This window comes from Echinops telfairi, unplaced genomic scaffold (genome assembly GCF_000313985.2).
Source record: "Echinops telfairi isolate 266 unplaced genomic scaffold, ASM31398v2 ScPeMD7_7458;HRSCAF=8496, whole genome shotgun sequence".
Taxonomy (NCBI): Eukaryota; Metazoa; Chordata; class Mammalia; order Afrosoricida; family Tenrecidae; genus Echinops; species Echinops telfairi.
In genome coordinates this window covers 8,813,418-8,820,864 of record NW_022111358.1, presented here as the reverse complement: position 1 = coordinate 8,820,864, position 7,447 = coordinate 8,813,418, and positions in this window count along the sequence as shown.

The following is a 7,447-nucleotide window of genomic DNA, read 5'->3' as shown; positions in this document are numbered from 1 at the left end:
AGACCCCACACTCTATATCTTTTGATAGCCGGGCACCATCAGCTTTCTTTACTACAATTGCTTATGCACTTGCTTTGTCTTCAGCGATCGTGTCAGGAAGGTGAGCATCATGAAACGCCAGGTTAATGGAACAAAGTGTTTGATGTAGTTAAAGTTTATTGTGCCAACCTGGCTGATAAACACATTTGGGGTTAATTGAAGGGCGGAGGGATAAATGGCTCAGATAGCCTCGCCTTTCGACTTCTTGGGTCTCTTGCTTTGTGATGGTCAGACCAGGGTGCAGCTGCCTTAGCCAGTTCTCCCTGCTTCGGCTGGCAAGGCTTACTTCCTGCAAGACATCCCCAAGTAGGAGCCACATGGACCTACCGTGATGCTGTCCTGGGTGCTGGAGCAGCCATGTGGGGACGCCTGCCAGCGTTGAGATGCTTACACATTCACTGACTCGGCTTTCCTCCTGCAGTTGGCATCATTGCATGTGTTTTGTGAGATGGAGGAGGACTTTGTGAATTGGTGTTGGACATATGGGTCAATGTTGGACTTGTGGGCTTGGGCAGCACTGGGTTGGGATGTTTTCTTGATGTACACTTAACCTTTATATATAACTCTCTCTTGTACATGAGTTTCTGTGGATTTGTTTCTCTAAAGTACCCAGGCTAACACAGTGTTCTTGCATTGAGGGAGTACTTGAGTAGAGGCCCAATGCCCATCTGCTGCTACCTTAAAACTAAACCTATAAATATATGCACATAGATCTATTTCCCTATGGTCATATATAAACATATTTACATATGTACATGCCTGTATTTAGACCTCTGACAGAGCTCATCTTATGGTCCACTTTATCCTTAGTGCCTAGAACAGTCCTGGGCACATAACAAACACTGACTGCAGCTTTTTAAAATATATATGGTTTTATTGACAATACAGCTCACATATCATACACTTCAAAAGTCCAGTCTCCCTGATAAGAGTTGTGTAATCAGCTCTACAATCAGTTCCAGAACATTTTCTTCCCTCTTCTATTGCTATTAGCTCCCCAATTCCTTCCAAATTACCCGACCTTCACCACCCCTTGGCCTACCTCGTGCCCTTAGTAAGTCCCTAATCCAGTTACTCTCTCTTCTAGCTCCCCCTATCTTGGTCTTCACATATTGGACAAATACTATAGTAATAAAAATAACCAAATAAACCAAAGGAAAAACCCGACTGAGAAAAAAGAAACGAGAGTATTGAAAACTGGAACATATTAAACATGGGTCCAAAGGGAGATCAAGTGGTCAGGTTCCCACTTTAAATTAATTGCGTCTGCCACGATCACGTTTACAATATTCCCTGTCTGATAGAGCAGCTGTCCATTGAATTCTTGACTGCTGCTTCTATGGGCATTGAATGCGGATCCAAGCAAAATGAAAACTTCATAACTTCTCTCTTGTCTCCATTTATCATGATGCTCTCTTCTCGGTCAGGAGGCTAGGAGTGGGGATTCATGGGTAGTTCCTGGAGAGGTCTTTGTTTAGCTTAGCTTCTAGTAGCTGTTGGCTGTTTGGGATTCCTGGGCTTACTGGGGGTGATGGCAGAGGGGAGAAGGCTTCAATCCTCCTGTAGCCTGGAAGAGAGGGAAGGTAGATGGTTCCCAGTGAGAGAGGATGCTTCTGGCTACAAGAGAGAGAAAGCTGCAGTCAAAAGGGCATAAACACTAAGACACTCCTGGATTTATATCATAGGAAGTCCAGAGTTCAGATGTGCCTCACCCTTGAAACCACTGCCCTGTGATAGGCTTTAATCCTTAAACCTAAATGTAGACCTTAGTTGTCTGACTTCTTAGAGGTCACAGTTTGGGGGCTACGGATCTGGACGCTCTCCCAATGGAGCACAGGGCACTCAGAGCTTTCAAGCCCGGGGACCCTGGCAGTCAAAGCACCCAGAATGCAAAGGCTGATGGGTAGACATCAGAGCACTTGAGAGTGGGGGTAGAACCCCAACCATCTCATGTACCACACATGACTGTGCACAAGTTACTTCCCTCCGTGGCTTCAGCTTCTCCATGCTGAAAGTGATAGAGTTCAACTCCTTCCCTGTAAAAGGGTGTAACCATTGTGGGAGACCGTTTGGAGAGTACTCAGAAAGTCAAGTTTAGAATTAAGGTGTGGGCCAGCCATTCCACTCTCCGGCCACAAGAATGGAAAGAAGGAGCACGAACAGAGGCCCCATTCCTGGAAGCACCAGTCCCAATAGACAAGAGGGGAAACACCCCAGGTGACCATCAGCACATCCATGGTTTTTAAAAGGGGCTATTTCCTCAGCTATTAAGAGAAACGCATTTCTGATACGGTGGTGCCCCTTGAAAATACTATGCTGCGGAGAGAAATAAATGAGGCGCAGAGGGACAATGTGCCCATCCACCGGGCAGGAAAACCTGGGCAACTGTGCAGAGTCCCAAAGGCCATTTGAGTTGACCGGGGCAGGGGGGAGGTCCGGGCAGATTCAATGCTCAGGGAGCACTGAGCTTCCCTTAAGGGTTATGGGGAGGTTTGGGAACAGGTCATGGTGATGGACAAACCCCACGGACAGAGGAACCGAGTTCACTGCACTGGCCACAGGAAGAATGCTGAGATGATCAATTATTATTTTTTACCAAAACCACCAAACCACACTGGCTACCACTGAGCAATGCTGACTCATGGCTGACACTGAGACCGTAACTGTTCACGGGGCAGAAAGCCCAGTCTTTCTCCCTCCGAGCTGCTGGGGGTTTTGAACTGCCCATCCTGCATATATAGTTATCACAACAGTGAGACAAAGGGAGGGACTTCCACTGGATCCTCTCTACAGTCCTCTCCAGCCTGGTGCTCACCGGCTCTGTAAGTGGGACCTCTAGCTACAGGGTTGGGCAAAAGGCCTTTTCTCACTCTGGTGTGATGCTGCCGAATCTGACCAGACTCACCAAGGCCGCAAGGTGGGGTACCCCAGCCCACAGAGGGAGGGAGCAGAGAAAGGCCAACACTGTGTTCCTGACTTAGGGGTGTTGTTTTGTTTTAAATAAAAGGGCTGAGGTCAGGCATGGGGTGGCAAGGGAGTGCTACTCCATGCTTTTTTACCGACTCCTTAAATGTAGGAATATGAACAAGTCTGGGATTGGGGACAAAGATGCCTGGATGTCATTCCTTGTTCTCCCACCATGTCTTGTTAGCAGTCCTTTCATGCCAGGCCTCCAGTCATCTGCCAGAAGACACGAACTCCTATCTACATCCCAAGAGTCTTTGTCTGCTTCTCTCAAGGAGCAAACCCAGTGGGGTGTGTGTGTGTGTGTGTGTGTGTGTAAAGAGAGATTTTCTTGAAGGAATGCCTCATGCCATCATGGGGACTAGCCAGTCCCAGACCTCAGGTTCAGGTGACAAGCGGAAGTCTCTGCTGGCTTATATCCCCGGAAGATTGCAGGGTTGAGAGAGTGAGCTTGCCCAGAGCACTGATCTCTATCCTGGATGGAGGTTACTCCCCCCGGGAAACCCCCTTGCCAACTGATTGGCTGCTCACACCCGAACAAAAAATTAAAAATGATGACCTCTTGCCTACCCTGAGAATCACAGCCTAGCCAAGTTGACAGGTACACGACCTTAGCCGTTAAAGCAGGGCTGCTGAGAGGATGAAACGAGACCGACGTGCAAAGGACCCGAAGGAGAAGAAAAACTGACTTCCTTCTTGTCGCCCTGTGCTCACTGAAGAGCCGCTGTCTTTCAGCATCTCCGAAGGTCGGAACTGTGCAGAGCAGACCGTCTTACCTGCCGTTGTAAGTGCTGCGGACGCAGAGAGCGTAGCTTTGGCACTTTGGACACCCTGTGGAGGTAGGGTAGCTGATTTCAAAACCTTGGTTTGATTCGGCCTAGGAGTTGCCATGCCCTTGAGAACTCTGCGTTGAATATCTTTCACTTCAGTGTCTTGACCCCTGGCCCAAACTGGCTCCGAGTAACCCAGTGTCTTTGATGAAGCATCTAGATGGGCACGTGAAGAGGTGTGGACTGACCATTGGTGGGAGCCAGAGGATGGGCAAAGAGGGGGAGACCCCAGCCAGTTTATCCTCCGGCCTCAGGCAAAGACCAGCCCACCATTGGGCTCTTGCCCCAACACCCTGCCTCCTAGCTCCTGGGGTGTCTTGGTGTAGCTGCTGCCACCTTGCCCAGAACTCCCTCATCTTTCAGCTCCCTGGAGCCAGCTTTTAGAGCGCCAACCATGCCTGTGAGCAGCCCCCATGGCTGGCTCACAGATGCCAGCTCTGCTTTCAGAAGCTGCCTCTTTCCCACGTGGTTGGCACCAGAACTGGTGCCTGTTTCTAACAAGACCACTGTTGTGGTCAAGGCTGCTGCTTGCCCTCAACTGGCCCCAGCCCTCAGGACAGCCATGTTTGACGAGGAGTCCCCAGGTGAATGCAGCAGTGACACCCAGGAGTCCTACCCAGTCGTCCTGCCCCCTTTCTTTCAGGTTGGGGAGCACAGGACTGAGGGTGGAGATGGCAACTTGAAGGGGCACAGGGATTCTCTAGAATGCTGCTCACCTGTTCAGTAACGTCACAGGCATGTAGGAGGGAGAGTGGGAAGATGTTATCTGAAAATTCCTGGTTAAGCGGGAGACCTAGCCGATGCGCCAACACTCCAGAATGTGCTGTGAAAGGAATTCCGATGGAGGAGTGTAGAGGAAGGTGGGAAGGGCCTTCGTTCCAGGCAAGCTGGAGAAGGTTTTGCAAGAAGCAGCTTTTGTGCCAAGTCTTGGAGGATGGCTCTAACAGCTCTCTCTCTCTCTGATTCCCTAGAGCAGTGGTGCTCCACCTTCCTCATGCCGTGACCCTTTCATACAGTTCCTCATGTGGTGGTGACCGCCCCCCCAACCATAAAATCATTTTAGTTGCTACTTCATCACTGTCATTTTGCTACTGTTATGAATCAGGCGACACCTGTGAAAGGGTCATTTGACCCCCCCAAAGGGATCGCGACCCACAGGTTGAGAACCGCTGCCCTAGAGGAAGTTCTTTAGCTACCCAGTGTTGAAACGGCTGCCCTAAGATGCACCCCAAGCAGACTGGTAAGCAGGGGCCAGCTTCTAAATGTAGCCCCAGGCCTGTGCCTATCAAGCCCTCCCCCGGATTGCAGGCTCTCAGAGGGGGGATGCGGCACACACAGGCCTGGGACGAGCAATGTCATCACACCGCCAGCACGTGCATGTGCATCTATTTTGAAAATCATCTGTGTTTCTAGGGGTCCCAGAGAGAAACTGGCCACTAGGAAACCAGCAATCCCCGCTGGCGTTCAGCCCCCTGCCACATTTGCACACACTTTCCTGGGTCTCCTCTGTTCTTCTCTCCCCACACAGCTGAATTCACACCCGCATACGTCCCCATCCGCCGCCCCCCCCTCATCCTGCATGAAGACACCAGCGTGTGCAAGAACGAACCTGCATGCGGGTCTACAAAGTGCAGCACTGCAAACGATGTGGAAAGTGGGAGAAGCCTTCTTGGGTTTCTACCTTTTGTTTCTGTTTGATGTTTGGTTTCCACGACTAATCTTTAAAGCCAACTGCTGACCTTCCTGTAGCCCCTTAGCAAATAAAGAGTCGTTTTTCAGGTGGGAATGGCTCTCATCCGTGTTGCATTGCACATAGTGCCTGCAAGAGGTATCGCTGCTAAGTTAGAGCAAAGTTAGACCCTTAAAGGACCTTTAAGACCCAAAAGCAATAAGCCAAACTCATGCCTCAATGTGATAGTGGCTCCTTCAGGACCCCAAGGTACAGCCAGGATTTGAACTTTGGTTGTGTCCACACCTGCACACTCATACATACACACATACATTCATGAAGTCTGGTGTTGATTCTCTCTGTTGGGGAAATGAAAAAGATGCGTATTAGTAATGAGTGGACCTAGCATTTCCTTTCGGAAATGACAACCACGCCGTCATGGTGAGCCTCCTTCATCTACAGCACGGCCTTCACTATCCCATGACCCAAGATCCACAGGCTTGCTCTCTAAGAGTGCTGCCCCAAGCAGACTCCTCCCACCAAATACAAAAGAAGAGGCAAGACCGGGAGCCTTAGAGGTACTACACACATCGGGGTCCAAATCACAAGTCTACTGGGCACACTGGGGACTTCAGACTTATTTTAAAAGCTCTTCCAAGTCTCTGTTTCTTCATTTCTACAATGGAGTTAGTCAAATATAACTTACAGGGTTATTATGAAGCTAGTTGGAGCTAACTCATGCATAGCACTGCATCTTTCTGCCCAGATGGTACTCAGGAAATGCCCATCTCTGCTCTCCCTCGGGAGTCTCCACAAGCCTCTCGGTTCCCTTGCTCCCATCTATCGCTGCGCTCCTGGAAAAAGGGACAGGTGACCCCAAAATCATGGGCTTCCGTGTGTTTGCTTACTAATCTGCGGTCAACAGTCTCATGTGGGGTTTCGCCACAGCTGAAAGTGTTTACTACAATTAGTCAGTAAGCACAAGAAAACCAGTGCTTACCTTGCTTACTGGGTACTCTACCCTGGTCAATTTGGAGAGAGGCTTTGATTCTGTAGGAAGGTGCTGTGGGGTTGAGAGAGAAGCAGCTAGGCATCCCTGGAAGCAGAATGCTTGCTGTGGCGAACAGGTACAATTGCTCAGTTCTGATGAATAAGGAACCGGTGCTTCACCTGCTTATTGGGCAGCCAGCTCGGCCTGGAAGCGTTTGTCAGTCCTCAGTTGAAACTGCATCTTGGGGGATTCCTCACCCCATCTGAGATCTTCTTGCATGATGTCAGGCTATAGACTCACACCTGTCTGTCCTCAGAACTCTTTGAAATCCACCTCCCCAAAGGGCTTCGGCACATTTCTGTCCAAACCCTGTTTCCCCCTTTCCTGAATGTCAGGAATGCTCACCTGCTTAATCTAGAATTTCCTGTCAAATATATTGCATTGACTCCTGCATCCCCGGGGGTCTTGCTTGGCTCCGAAGTGGCAGTTCCCCTAGTCACTTCCTTCCTCCACTGCTTGGGGAAGAATGTGTCTCCAAGGTGATTTCCCTCTCTCTGATCCAGGGAGGACGTCAACGTTACACAAATGGTATCTCTGCTATTGATCTGTTTTCTCTGCTTTTAGGGTTTCTGTGAAAAAACTGGTTGAGGCTTTATTTTGAGTAAATCAGCGAGTCCTTCTGCCCACACACATGTCCTTCTCTGAGCACAGCCAACTCAGGAAAGCCACCCCACCCCCGCAGGCCCCCACCGCCTGCCCTAGACAGCCCAATCCATTGAAGGGATTCACGCTGAGCCAGTGGTTGAAGGGTTTCGGTTATTGGAAAGTGGCGATGTACCCTTATCACCCTCAGGTGTTGCATTTCCAATGCAGGAGGCCACTGAGTCACCCATCGTCGTCCTCGACACACAATTTGAACCTTACTGAATCACCCATTGCTCCCTGGCCATGCTT